This window comes from Phyllobates terribilis, unplaced genomic scaffold, assembly GCF_046119375.1.
Source record: "Phyllobates terribilis strain yellow unplaced genomic scaffold, ASM4611937v1 Scaffold_7__3_contigs__length_470593459, whole genome shotgun sequence".
In the NCBI taxonomy this organism is placed as follows: domain Eukaryota; kingdom Metazoa; phylum Chordata; class Amphibia; order Anura; family Dendrobatidae; genus Phyllobates; species Phyllobates terribilis.
The window spans coordinates 94072375-94087446 of record NW_027362767.1 but is presented as its reverse complement, the minus strand read 5'-3'; the positions used below and the strand labels follow the sequence as shown (position 1 = coordinate 94087446).

Genomic DNA, 15072 nt, shown 5'->3' with positions numbered 1-15072 from the left:
AATGTTAAGGAACATCCTTTCCAGGGTAATGATTTGTATATAAGGCAAAATAAATGTACAAAAACAAAAATGCTCCTCCACACCTTGGGCATTGTTCACACTTAGCGTTTTTGATGCGTTTTTGCACTTGTGCATTGCTTTCAACGGTGAAAAATGCATTCACCGGGAAATGTCATTTTAACATTTTACTACCTTATCTTGGCATGTGGTGTGTGAGACATGATCAGACACATCCTGTTTCATTTATGATGGAGGGACATCAGTCGGCCCTTACTATTCCTAAAGGGCCAGCAGTCGGCTATGCTTTGTTGTTCCCATTACTAAAGATTGGGCCTCCAATACTGTTATTGTGTATGCAGTTACTGCAAAGGCTGCTAAAAATTTGGACGCACTCCAATACCCCTTTGAAGAGACATAGAGGAGGGTCGCAGTAAAAAAAATGTTCCCATTATAAAGGAGTGGGTCTCCTACAGTGGTAATGCCCATGCAGTGACTGCAAAGACTGCCAAAATTTGGAAAAAAAACAAAAACAATTTAAAGACACATAGAGGTGGGCCACAGTAACGACATGTTCCCGTTAGAAAGAAGAGGGTCTGCTATACAGTTATAGGGTATGCAGTGAGTCCAATGGCTGCCAACATTTAGGAAAAACCCTGCTAACAATTTAAAGACACAAAGCTGGGCCACAGTAACTACATGTTCCCATTAGAAAGGAGAGGGTCTGCTATACAGTTATAGGGTATGCAGTCCAACAGCTGCCAAAAATTTGGAGGAACTCCAATGTTCTTTGCCAGAGACTTAGAGGTTGGAGGGCCTCCTAAAAACAATGTTCCAATTATAAGGAAGTGGGTCTCCCATACTGTTTGCCTATGCAGTGAATGCAATGGCTGCCAAAAATTTGGAGGAACTCCAATGTCCCTTGCCAGAGACTTTGAGGTCAGAGGTCCTCCTGAAAACAATGTTCCCATTATTAGGAAGTGAGTCTCCAATACTGTTTGCTTATGCAGTGAATTCAACGGCTGCCAAAAATTTGGAGGAACTCAAATGTTTTTTGCCAGAGACTTAGAGGTCACAGGGCCTCCTGAAAACAATGTTTCCACTATTAGGAAGTGGGTCTCCCATACTGTTTGCCTATCCAGTGAATGCAACGACTGCCAAAAATTTGGAGGAACTCCAATGTCCCTTGCAAGAGATGTAGAGGTCGGAGGGCCTCCTGAAAACAATTTTCCCATTATTAGGAAGTGGGTCTCCCATACTGTTTGCCTATGCAGTGAAAGCAACAGCTGCCAAAAATTTGGAGGACCTCCAATGTCCCTTGCAAGAGATGTAGAGGTTGGAGGGCCTCCTAAAAACAATGTTCCCATTATTAGGCAGTGGGTCTCCCATACTGCTTGCCTATCCAGTGAATGCAACGGCTGACAAAAATTTGGAGGAACTCCAATGTCCCTTGCAAGAGACGTAGAGGTCAGAGGGCCTCCTGAAAACAATGTTTCCATTATTAGGAAGTGGGTCTCCCATACTGTTTGCCTATCCAGTGAATGCAACGACTGCCAAAAATTTGGAGGAACTCCAATGTCCCTTGCAAGAGATGTAGAGGTCGGAGGGCCTCCTGAAAACAATTTTCCCATTATTAGGAAGTGGGTCTCCCATACTGTTTGCCTATGCAGCGAAAGCAACGGCTGCCAAAAATTTGGAGGACCTCCAATGTCCCTTGCAAGAGATGTAGAGGTTGGAGGGCCTCCTAAAAACAATGTTCCCATTATTAGGCAGTGGGTCTCCCATACTGCTTGCCTATCCAGTGAATGCAACGGCTGACAAAAATTTGGAGGAACTCCAATGTCCCTTGAAAGAGACGTAAGGGTCAGAGGGCCTCCTGAAAACAATGTTCCCATTATTAGGAAGTGGGTCTCCCATACTGCTTGCCTATGCAGTGAATTCAACGGCTGCCAAAAATTTAGAGGAACGCCAATGTCCCTTGAAAGAGACGTAAGGGTCAGAGGGCCTCCTGAAAACAATGTTCCCATTATTAGGAAGTGGGTCTCCCATACTGTTTGCCTATGCAGTGAATGTAAAGGCTGCCAAAAATTTGGAGGAACTCCAATGTCCCTTGCAAGAGAAGTAGATATGGTAGATATGGTGGTGGAGAATGAGAATGAGGAGAAGGAGGAGGACCAGAGCAAATAGACAAAATCAGGAAGCGTATACCCATGCTTGGGTGTGAAGACAGAGGTGCATGGGAATAGAGTTAGACCTCCCCAAAAAAAAGACACTGTATTTGAGTTTGTTACGCTGCTATCATTCGGTGGTGTTGAGAAGTCTGGCCCAATCCAGCCCTTGTTCATTTTTATAAGAGTCAGCCTGTCAGCATTTTCAGTTGACAGGCGGATGTGCCTATCGGTTATAATTCCACCAGCGGCACTAAAAACTCGCTCTGACAAAACGCTAGCGGCAGGGCAGGCCAGGACCTCCAAGGTGTATAGAGCCAGTTCATGCCACGTGTCCAGCTTGGATACCCAATAATTATAAGGCACAGAAGAATCACGGAGGACGTTGGTACGGTCAGCAAGGTACTCCCTCTCCATCTTCCGAAACTTTTCCCTCCTTGTGAGAGAACCTCGCGCGTTAGGGCCTGTGTGATGGGAGGGTCTGAGAAAACTGTCCCAGAACTTTGACAGTGTTCCCCTGCCTCTGCTGGATTGCATTTGTGTCTCTCTCACCTGTACTCCTTGGTTGTCCAACGAACTGTGACCTCTGCCTCCAGCGTTTTCAGATGGGAATTTTTTAAATAATTCCGCAACAAGGGCCTTCTTGTACTGCCCCACTTTATTAGGCCTGTCCGGCACAGGAATAAGAGACAGAAAGTTCTCCTTGTACTGTGGGTTTAGAAGTGTCACCAACCAGAAATGACTGTCACCCAAAATTTGGACAATGCGAGGGTCACGGAAAAGGCAGCCTAACATAAACTAAGCCAAGTGTGCCAAACTGCTAACAGGCAAGACTTCCGTGTCCTCACCAAGAGGACGACTGACCATGCTCTCCTCCTCCTCCTCCCTGTCCTCAGGCCATCCACGCTGAACAGACAGTATGACAGTTGTGCATGTAGTACCTTCTATAGAGCAGGAAACTAGCTCCTGTTCTTCCTCCTCCTCCTTCTCTTCCTCATTGTCACACAATCCACGTTGGAATGAGATGAGACTGGGCTGTGTGGAATCACCCTGTATGGTTCTTTGCTCCATCTCATCGTGCTCCGCCTGCAATGCATCCTCTTTAATTGTGAGCAGAGAGCGTTTCAGAAGACGGAGAAGTGGGATGGTGACGCTAATTATGGCATCGTCGCCGCTCACCATCTTGGTGGAGTCCTCAAAGTTTTGGAGGATAGTACAGATGTCTGACATCCATGTCCACTCCTGAGGTCTTATGTGTGGATTCTGATCTGAATACCGACGGCCTTGTTGATGCTGGTAGTCAACAACTGCCCTCTTCTCACAAATCCTTCCCAACATCTGCAATGTAGAGTTCCAACGTGTGAGGACATCGCACACAAGTCGGTGAGCTGGAAGCTGCAAACGCTGCTGAAACACTGCAAGGGTGGCGGAAGCTGTAGCTGACTTTTTAAAATGGGCACACATGCGGTGTACTTTGACAAGCAGATCCGGGTAAGTTTTGAGAAACCGCTGAACCACGAGGTTAAGCACATGGGCCAGGCATGGTACGCTTGTGAGCTCACCTCTCTTTAGAACCGTTACCAGGTTCCGGCCATGCCTGACTGTAGGTTCAGCGGTGTCAGCCACCGATCTGCCTGCTCTTTCAGAGCTGTCCACAACTCTTCAGCGTTGTGCGGTTTGTCACCTAAGCTGTCACGGGTGTGTCATAAGTGACAGACAGTTGCTCTGCAGTTGGTTGCAGGAGATCTCTACATTTGGCATAACAGACTGTTAGAACCCTCCTGTTAGTTTTTTTCTATTTTGTGGTCACGTGACCTGCTGCCTATTTACTCTAGCTCCGCCCTCCTGGCTTTGCTGGACTTCAGTGTTACTTTGACTCTTAATCTAGCCAGGTGCTTTGTACCTATCTCTATAGTTTGCTTGGTCCTTGGACCTCTAAGTGTTACAACTCTCCTGTTAGGTTTTTTTTAGTTTGCTGGTCACATGACCAGTTTTGCCTATTTAATCCGGCTCCGCCCTCCTGGCATTGCTGGATTTCATTTGTATTTACTACTGTTGAGCTAGCTTGGTGCTCTGTTGCTGTTCTCTGTTAGTTTTGCTAGGTCTTCTGACCTCTTTACTTTTTGTTGTGTGTTTGTCTTTGACTGCTACGATTTCTGCTAGGAGGTGTCCAACTTTTCCCAGTCCCTAGTTCTTGTAGGGATTCCTCCCTCACATCTATAGGTCTTCGTACAGACTAGCCGAGGACTTTAGCGGGTCTGATCGCAGGATCAGGTTCCCCGTTACATCGTAGGGATCTAGTTTAGTTCTATTGTAGGGACAGATCTCCTGTCTTTCCTTAGTCTCTGTAGCAGATCAAAACAGTAAGTCCAGCCTTAAAAAAAAAAAAAAAAATTTTCTCTAAGGAAAGACCTCCAGTTTTCCATCATGGTCTCGGTGCAAGATTTGGCTCAACGCTTGCAGGGACTCTCTCTGGAGGTGGTCAAGCTCCAACAACACGTGAGTAGCTGTTCTGGAGCGCATTTTGTGGAACCAAAGGTACATCTGCCTGATCTATTTTTTGGCGAACAACAAGATTTTTTTTCTTTTAAAAATGCTTGTCTATTATATTTTCGTTTGAGACCCGGATCCTCTGGTGATGAATCACAGCGCATAGGGTTCATAATGTCACTTTTGCACAAAGATCCTCAGGGATGGGCCTTCTCTCTCCAACCTAGTGATCCGTGCTTTAGATCAGTGGATAGTTTTTTTTCTGCTTTGGGTTTATTGTACGATGATCCTGATCGTGTCTCATCTGCTGAGTCTGAATTAAGACGTTTGAGGCAGGGATCAGGTAATGTGGAAAAATATTGTTCTCACTTCCGTCGGTGGTCTGCCCAGGTGGGGTGGAACGATTCTGCTTTGAAAAGCTTGTTTCTTGCAGGACTAGGTGAAAGGGTTAAGGATTTACTGATTGCTTATCCCACACCTGGAAACTTGCAGGAGGCAATGCAATTAGCTATACGGGTGGACAGGAGACTGCGTGCAAGGGTTAATGAGAGCAAATCCTCTGCTATGTCAGCTTCGAGTCCTGAGAGGTTCAGTGTTTACAATGGTGAGCCGATGGAAATTGGGGCGATGACACCCCGCTCTCAGGAAAAAGACCGCCGACTTTCTGAAGGCTTGTGTTTCTATTGCGGAAATTCTGGTCATTTTATTAAGAGCTGTGTGCTTCGTATGAAGAAAGAAAAAAAAATGGTCAGTCATGCCCGTATTGCCTGTTTAAATTCTAAGGGAGTATTCCTATCTGCCACTACTGCTGCTCAGGATGAATTAATTGAATTTCGGGTATTTGTGGATTGTGGATCTACTCTGAATGTGATTGATGGGGGATTCTTGGAAAAACTTAGATTAGAACCTAAAACTTTGTCATCCCCTATTGCTGTGGTTTCTGTCGATGGCTCTCCTTTGAAGAGTGTTACTCACAAGTAGAGATGAGCGTTGTTCTACTCGAACTGTTCGCCAATCTCAAATTCGAGCTGTTTTGGGCGGTGTTCGAGCCGGTCGGCGAACACGAACAATTTGAGAAAAATTCGGCTGTTCGAGGTTATGTTCGATAACTGTTCGTGCACCAAAATCATAACTGGATTTTTTCTCAGTAATGATGAAAATTAATGTTAATACGCAGTTTGAGTGTACAGCGGGGCGGGGGGAGGGGCAGGGGATGGATCTCTGCAGGAACAATGAAGATCTCCATTTTTTTTTCTCTTTCCCGCATTTGCAGTGGGGAGGTGCAATCTGTCAGCCTATCAGCAGCGCACACACGGAGCGAAGTGCTTTTTTTCACACAAGCAAGGGCATGTGTGATTGGCAGTGTATGTCACATGTCCTTGCCTTATAAGACCAAGCCATTTTCCCCGTCGCCACCATTTTCTCACTGCTGCAGCTGCGTGTTAGACGGCACCGCTGTTGCTGTGTGTGCTATACCTTGTTAATTTCAAGCCAATTTTCGCACAAATATACAGATAGCTTGGGAGTAGGGAATAGTTGTGATTGCAGTCCTTTTAAGGACTAGGTTACAGCATTTCCTACGACTTTTATCAGGGAGGTCTGTGCTCTTAAATAGATAGGTTGTGGGAGTAAAGACTAATTGTAATTGGAGTCCTTTTCAGGACTAGGTTACATGAGTTCCTATCAGTTTTTGCCAGGCAGGTCTGTGCCAGTGCTGTGCAAGTTTTTTTCACAGCATTTGGCTGAATCTAGCAAAGCTAATCCTTTTTGGCCTATTGCAGAGTGTGTTAGTCAGTGGAGTAGCCTATCTGTGTTGCAAGATATAACACCTGTGTATAGAATACCAATTTTTTTACTGCACCTAGTGAAGTAAAATCTTTTGGGCATAGCATCATTCTATTAGTCCATCTATACTGACCTCCATCAGGTTGCAAACTGAATATAATTTTTTTCTGCATCTAGCTCTGAAAAAATATTTGGGCTTCTAGCGGTGTGTGGGACTTGGTCTATTAGTCCATCTATACTGACCTCCATCAGGTTGCAAATTAAAAATAATTTTTTTCTGCATCTGGCTCTGAAAAAATATTTGGGCTTCTAGCGGTGTGTGGGACTTGGTCTATTAGTCCATCTATACTGACCTCCATCAGGTTGCAAATTAAAAATAATTTTTTTCTGCATCTAGCTCTGAAAAAATATTTGGGCTTCTAGCAGTGTGTGGGACTTGGTCTATTAGTCCATCTATACTGACCTACATCAGGTTGCAAATTAAAAATAATTTTTTTCTGCATCTAGCTCTGAAAAAATATTTGGGCTTCTAGCGGTGTGTGGGACTTGGTCTATTAGTCCATCTATACTGACCTCCATCAGGTTGCAAATTAAAAATAATTTTTTTCTGCATCTAGCTCTGAAAAAATATTTGGGCTTCTAGCAGTGTGTGGGACTTGGTCTATTAGTCCATCTATACTGACCTCCATCAGGTTGCAAATTAAAAATAATTTTTTTCTGCATCTAGCTCTGAAAAAATATTTGGGCTTCTAGCGGTGTGTGGGACTTGTTCTATTAGTCCATCTATACTGACCTCCATCAGGTTGCAAATTAAAAATAATTTTTTTCTTCATTTATCTCTGAAAAAATATTTGGGCTTCTAGCAGCGTGTGGGACTTGTTCTATTAGTCCATCTATACTGACCTCCATCAGGTTGCAAATTAAAAATAATTTTTTTCTGCATCTAGCTCTGAAAAAATATTTGGGCTTCTAGCAGTGTGTGGGACTTGGTCTATTAGTCCATCTATACTGACCTCCATCAGGTTGCAAATTAAAAATAATTTTTTTCTGCATCTAGCTCTGAAAAAATATTTGGGCTTCTAGCAGTGTGTGGGACTTGGTCTATTAATCCATCTATACTGACCTCCATCAGGTTGCAAATTGAATAAAAAAATTTTCTGCATCTAGCTCTGAAAAAATATTTGGGCTTCTAGCGGTGTGTGGGACTTGGTCTATTAGTCCATCTATACTGACCTCCATCAGGTTGCAAATTAAAAATATTTTTTTTCTTCATTTAGCTCTGAAAAAATATTTGGGCTTCTAGCAGTGTGTGGGACTTGTTCTATTAGTCCTTCTATACTGACCTCCAGCAGGTTGCAAATTGAATATAATTTTTTTCTGCATCTAGCTCTGAAAAAATATTTGGGCTTCTAGCGGTGTGTGGGACTTGGTCTATTAGTCCATCTATACTGACCTCCATCAGGTTGCAAATTAAAAATAATTTTTTTCTGCATCTAGCTCTGAAAAAATATTTGGGCTTCTAGCGGTGTGTGGGACTTGGTCTATTAGTCCATCTATACTGACCTCCATCAGGTTGCAAATTAAAAATAATTTTTTTCTGCATCTAACCCAGCCAATAGTTTTGGCCTAATACCACAGTTTGGCCACTCAGCTCTGCTCGGTTACCATCCATTGTTTTTTTGTGCAAACAACTCCAGAGTTGTGAATTAGTTAACCACCAAAATGAGTGGAAAAAGGCCTGCTGCTGGTGGAAAGGGGAATAGGCGTGTTGAGAAGGGGAAAAAAGGTTGTGTCCGTGGGGTAGGTGCAGAAGAAAGACCATCTTCCAGCCAAACTAAAATGTCTACTTCTTTTAGCGGACAATGTGATAAGATCCCTTTCTTACGGCCACGCCAATCGCTACAAATTCCAGATGAGGCACAAAAACAGCAGGTGCTTCAACGGATATCAAGTGCTCCTTTAAGTGGGCTCTCCTCCACATCAACTTCAACATCACAAATACTCCAGTCCTCAAAGGTGTCACCCAAATCGCACTTGCTTCCTCACAGCTCCCAAATCTCCAGCTGCCCGTCTGAGTATGAGGTAGAACAGATGGTTGAGTCTGCAGAGCTGTTTACTCATACTATAGCCTGGGAATCAGAGGTCGACTCCAGCGCTTCTGTGAATCCAGACGAGGAAATGATCTGCACTGATGCCCAGAATCTTTATGAGTCGGATCCAGGACCAGACGCAGAAGGTTCTGACCATAATGTAGACCCTCATTCCCAAACTGTAACTCCTGTTGGTGGAGACAATGAGGAAGACGATGATAAGACTCAAATACCTGATTGGAGCGACAACTTTAGTTTTTTGTCAGGGCAGGAACAGGTTGGCTCTGAGGACGACGGGTGTGATAACGCACAGGGTGATGATGATGAGGTCGGAGATCCCACTTACTGTCAACCCACAGTCAGCCAAGAGATGAGGTCAGCAGAGGAGGTGGAGGAAGATGCTAGTGACGACGAGGTCAGGTTGCGCCTTCCTGGACAGAGACGTAGTACTGGAAGCACGTCAACAACTGCATCCTCAAACACAACTCTGCCTCTCACCACAAGTCGTGGTGGCTCTTCAGGTCGCATGGGTGCTAAGCCTTGCATAGCCTGGGCATTTTTTCAGATCGATAAAGATGACCCAACTCGTGTTATCTGTAACATTTGTCAGCAAAAGCTAAGTAGAGGCCAAAAAATACATAGTTTGAGTACTTCATGCATGAACCGGCACATGGACATGAAGCATAAGTTGCAGTGGGAAGCTCAGTGTGCTACAATGCGGTCTAGCCGGCCGGGCCAACCACCGTCTGCCATATCTTGTGCATCCGCGGCCTCTTCATCCTCTGTGACTGGGGGGACAGCAGTCACACCTGTTTTGGGGCGCAGACCTGCCACCTCTTTACCCGCAACAGCCAGCGTGATTGGCAGGTCATCATTTTCTTTGGAGGTGGTAACACCAGCTGGTCTTGAGCGCTGTCCGACATCGATAGCACCACCTTTGGATCAAGGCAACCTAACATGTCCGCCTGCATCTTCCTCACAGACCGGCAGTTTGCCGGGGACACCCTTATCAACCCCGTCTAAGCACAATAGCCAGCCCTCGGTCCCTCAGATGTGGACAAGTAAAAGACCATTTCCTCCTAGCCATGAGAAAGCTAAGAGGTTGAATTTCACCATCTGCAAGCTCTTGGCTACAGAAATGCTGCCTTTCCGCCTGGTGGACACAGAGGATTTTCGAGACCTTATGTCCGTCGCAGTGCCCCAGTACCAGATGCCCAGTCGGCACTACTTCTCAAAGAAAGGTGTGCCTGCGCTCCACCAGCATGTCGCACACAACATCACCGCTTCTTTGAGAAACTCTGTGTGTGACAGGGTGCATTTCACCACAGACACTTGGACGAGTAGGCATGGACAGGGGCGTTACATGTCGCTGACTGGGCACTGGGTAACTATGGTGACAGCAGGACAAGGGGCTGCTGTCCAAGTCTTGCCGTCCCCACGAGTTGTGCGTCAATCCTCTTTATGTCATTTTTCCACCACTGCTTCTGCCTCCTCAACCTCCTCTCGGTCTTCCACCTGCACCCAAAGCCTGTCTGGTCATGCCACAAGCTTTCTAACTGCGCAGAAGGGATCCTGCACACCTCCTTACTATGCTGGCAGTAGGGCTCAACGTCATCAGGCGGTTTTTACATTGAAATGTCTGGGAAATGTGAGTCACACAGCTGAGGAGTTGTGGTCAGCTCTGGAGAACCAATTTCATGAATGGTTGTCTCCACTGGACCTGAAACCAGGGAAGGCCGTGTGCGACAATGCTGCAAACCTGGGTGCGGCCCTTCGCCGGGGCAATGTCACACACGTGCCTTGTATGGCTCACGTGTTGAACTTTTAGCCCACTATCCCAGACTAGATGGCCTTCTGCAGAGGGCACGGTCGCTGTGTGCTCACTTCCGCCGTTCGCATCCCGCAGCTCAGCGACTTACATCTCTACAGAAGTCGTTGGGCCTGCCACTTCACCGGCTAAAATGCGATGTGCCTACCCGGTGGAATTCAACTCTGCACATGTTGCAGCGACTGTGGCAGCACCGACAAGCCCTGGTGCAATACGTTCGGACGTATAGCCTGGGCCAACGAGATTCAGAGGTGGGGCAAATCACGCTGGAGGAGTGGTCTCAGATCAGGGACCTATGCACCCTTCTGCACAGTTTTGAAATGGCGACGAAGATGTTTAGTGCTGACGATGCCATTATCAGCATGACTATTCCGGTGATTTACATGCTGGAGCACATGTTAAACAGAATTCGGAGTCAGGTGGTGGCACAAGAGGAGGTGGAGGAAGTAGAGGAGGAGGAGTTGTATGCGGAAGGGCTAACATCTGCAAGGTCCAGACGGTCGGCAGCACCAAGGCGGCAGGCATGTGAGGGTGGGGGAGATGGTTTTACCAGGGCGCATGGTAGCAGCCAAACTAGTGAGGAAGGTGCAGGAGCCCAGGAAGAAGTGGAGGACGAACTGATGGAAGACTCATCAGATGAGGGAGACCTTGATCACATTTCTGTTGTGCGAGGTTGGGGGGAGAGGACAGAGGAAGGAAGCATGATTGTTACCTCGCCACCAACACAACAGGGACTTGGTGCTCCTGGATGCGCAACACACATGAGTGCCTTCTTGCTGCACTACCTGCAACATGACCCTCGAATTGTGAGAATTAGAAATAATCCTGACTACTGGGTTGCCACACTGTTAGATCCCCGGTACAAAAGTAAATTTGCAGAAATTATTCCTGCCATAGAAAGGGATGCACGCATGCAGGAGTATCAGCAGAGACTGTTGCAGAATCTTACATGTGCTTTTCCACAAAATACCAGTGGTGCACGTAGTGAATCTCACAGTTCCAACTTGCCAACCGTGGGACCGTCAAGTGTTCAGCACTCAAACCGTGACAGAACCACAGTATCTGCTGGTAACATCAATTTTGCGGAATCATTTCACCACTTTTTTAGCCCATCCTTTGCAAGGCCACAGGAGACAAGAAGTCTGACACATAGTCAACGCCTAGAGACGATGGTACAGGAGTATCTCCAAGTAAACATTGAAGCCACGACTGTGTCACTGGACCCTTGCTCTTTTTGGGCTTCCAATCTGGATAAATGGCCGGAGCTAGCCACTTACGCCTTGGAGATCTTGTCATGCCCCGCAGCCAGCGTTCTGTCTGAACGTGTGTTCAGCGCTGCTGGTGGTGTGCTGACAGATAAGCGCACGCGGCTCTCCACTGATAATGTAGACAGACTCACGTTCATAAAGATGAACAAATCATGGATCCGAAACGACTTTTCTACCCCGTGTCATCCTGGGGAGAGTAAAAGCTTGATGATTGGTTAAAATCACCCTACCAACCGTTTTAAGCTTTCAAATTACTAATCATGTTTATCTGTATCTTGACTGGAAAATAATTTGGGCTTTGTAGCAGTGTGCAGCACTGATCCTATTAGGCCATCTATACTAAAGCTTCACCAGATTTAAAATTAAAAATAATTTTTAGCTGCATCTAGCCCGGAAAATAATTTTGGGGCTCCGAGATGCGCAAGGCACATAAGTGCCTTCTTGCTGCACTACCTGCAGCATGACCCTCATATTGTCAGAATTCGAAGTAATCATGACTACTGGGTTGCCACACTCTTAGATCCCCCAAACTTTTCGATCAACCTTTTCATTTTAATAAAGACCAAAAAAATGGTCATTTTTGAAATTATAAGCATTAGCAGGTTGTTAGAAACTGAAATCAAACAGTTTTCAACTCAAAACTTTATTCTAGGTGATGTTACATTTTCACATAGGACCCCTTGTTCGAAAGGAGCTTCTGAACTCTCTCGTCCATTGAATTTGTCAGGTTTTGGATGGTTTCTGCTTCAATTGTTTTGCATGAGGACAGAATACCCTCCCAGAGCTGTTGCTTAGATGTGAACTGCCTCCCGCCATCATAGACACTCCTTTTAATGATGCTCCAAAGGTTCTGAATGGGGTAGAGGTCAGGGGAGCATGGGGGTCACACCATAAGTTTGTCCCCTTTTATGCCCATATCAGCCAGAGATGCAGATGTTTTATGTGCAGCATGAGATGGTGCATTATCATGCAGAAAAATGATCTTGCTGTGAAATACACGGTTCTTCTTCTTGAACCATGGCAGGAAGTGCTGTTTGAGAAAATCCACATACATTATGGAGTTCATCTTTAGCGCCTTCAGGGATCCTAAAGGGGCCGACAATCTCTCTCCCCATGATTCCAGCCCAAAACATTACTCCACCTCCTCCTTGTTGGCGCTGTAGCCGTGTTTGCGTGGGGTGTCCATCAACCAGCCATCCTCCACTCCATCCATCTGGACCATCGAGCGCTGCACGGCACTCATCCGTGAACAAAACAGTTTTGAAATCAGTCTTCATGTAATGTTTGGCCCACTGGAGCCGTTTCTGCTTGTGTGAAGTGGATAGAGGAGGTCGACAGGATGGCGCATGCACAGCTGCAAACCTCTGAAGGACCCTGCATCTTGTTGTTCGGGGGACGTTGGAGGCACAAGCAGCTTCAAAAACTTGTCTGCTGCTATGACAAGGCTTTTTTGCCGCTGCTCTTTCAACCTGACGTAATTGCCTGTAGGAAAGAGTCCTCAATTTGCCCTTATCAGCACGCACACGTGTGTACTGTGAATCAGCTACATACTTCTTGATTGCCAAGACACTTCATCCTGATCATCGCACAATGTTGATTGTAGTCATGCCTTGACCTAAACACTCCACAATTTGTTGCTTCTCAGCAGCCGACACATCCTTTTTCTTTCCCATTTTGGCAGAAAATGTAGGCTGCTTAATAATGTGAGAGAGCCTTCTTAAGTAGTCTTGCCTTTCATTGGACACACCTGCCAAACTAATTAGCACAGGTGTCTGCAATTGCTTACAGTGATATAAAGAGCCCTGACACACATCACCATCAATGAGTTTAACTGACAAACAAACAAATTCTTCCCTTATCACTCCTAAACACTTTTTGTATAATAATTTGGAACGCAATGTACATGTGCTTTTCCACAAAACACCAGTGGTTCACGTAGTGAATCTTACAGTTCTAACTTGCCAACCGTGGTCTGTATGGAGTTGTTCAATAAAGGGCCCAAAATTAAGATAACATAGATGGGAGAGGTCTCTATGAATAGGAATTCCTAAGTATTTGATACCCTGTGAGGGCCAGGCAAAGGGAAAGTTGGACTGGATGGAATCCTATATGGATTTGGGGAGGGAGACATCGAGGGCCTCAGACTTCGCTGCATTGATTTTAAAATTTTACCATGTAACAAAGTGATCTATTTCAGCCATAACAGCATGGATGGATATATGTGATTGAGTGATATATACTAGGACATCATCAGCAAATAGAGAGCACTTGTACTCGGTGCCTCCCACCTCAATCCACCTAATATTGGGGTTATGGCGAATTGATGAGAGCAGGTGCTCCGTCACTAGGATGTATAAGAGAGGGGACAGAGGACATCACTGCCTTGTCCCATTGGTGATTGTGAAAGGTGATGAAAATGTTCTGACGCACCCCCTGGGCCTTGGGACACCCGGAGCCGGACCCTTTTTGGTGGATGCTGGTGGTTGTAGTCTTCGTGGCGGCGACCCAGTTCCGTGGCTCAGGGCGGTCAAACCAGTGGCGGAACTATTTATGTGGTTTTGATGTTTAAATGTCCGACTACGCCACCCGTGGATTGCGGTCAGAGTGAACCGCCGCTACAGGGCAGACCACTGAGGCTGGTGTTGTGGGTGCAGCAGAGCGTAGCATAACTCCCCACGGGAGGAGTATAGCCTCAGGGCAGTGTATGCGGAGGATGGGGGTGATGGTGCAGGGCAGCAGCAGTAACGACACGGAGTCAGTGATGCAGTTCAGGGCCTTTACTCACAGTTCTTATTATCCAGACCACGTCTGCAGGTAACGGCTGCCCACGTCGTACTGTGCTCACCAGGTGAGGGGCTCAGACAACTCCCAGATAACTTTGGAGCACTTCACAGGACCCCCTTTGTGTGTCCTTTGTCTGGCCTTTCTTACCAACACTTCTGTCCGGCTGCCTCGGGCCTCCTCTTGGTAAACTTGGCGCCAGTTTCCCTGACCCTATGTGGTGCCTTCCTAGCGGGTGTAGCGAGGGGCTGCGCCACATAAAATGTCAGAGCCTCCGGTTTCTAGCTGAGGGTCGTTTCCTGCCTCCACTAGTTCGGGGACCGGTCTCCCCCTTTGGCCTGACCCCTCCACGCAGGTGGATTCGGGCGTGCGGTGGCGACTCGCCCGTCCGCACCCCTGGGATCCCTTCATTCCTCGTTCCTGGAGCCTTCTCCGCTCCTCTTCCTTCCTTCTCCCTCTTCCAGGCCTGGGCCTCTGTTACTAGGCCCGCCTCCGGAGCAGAGCTCATGCAGAGCCCCTGCTCCCTGCCACTTCTGCTCAGACTTCTCTGCACTGAACTAAGATGGTGCCCACCTTTTATACTCCCTTCTCAATGCACCCAGGAATTGCTTCCTCCCTGCTCCTGCACTACAGGGTTCCCCTTCCTCAGTGTTCCCTCCCCCCAC

General features: G+C 46.6%; 1 protein-coding gene across 10 annotated transcripts in view; it reads left to right on the top strand.

Moving 5' to 3' along the window:
* RYR3 (ryanodine receptor 3) overlaps positions 1-15072 on the top strand; it is a 786940-nt gene that overhangs the window by 319012 nt on the left and 452856 nt on the right. The gene's annotated exons all lie outside the window — the stretch shown is intronic.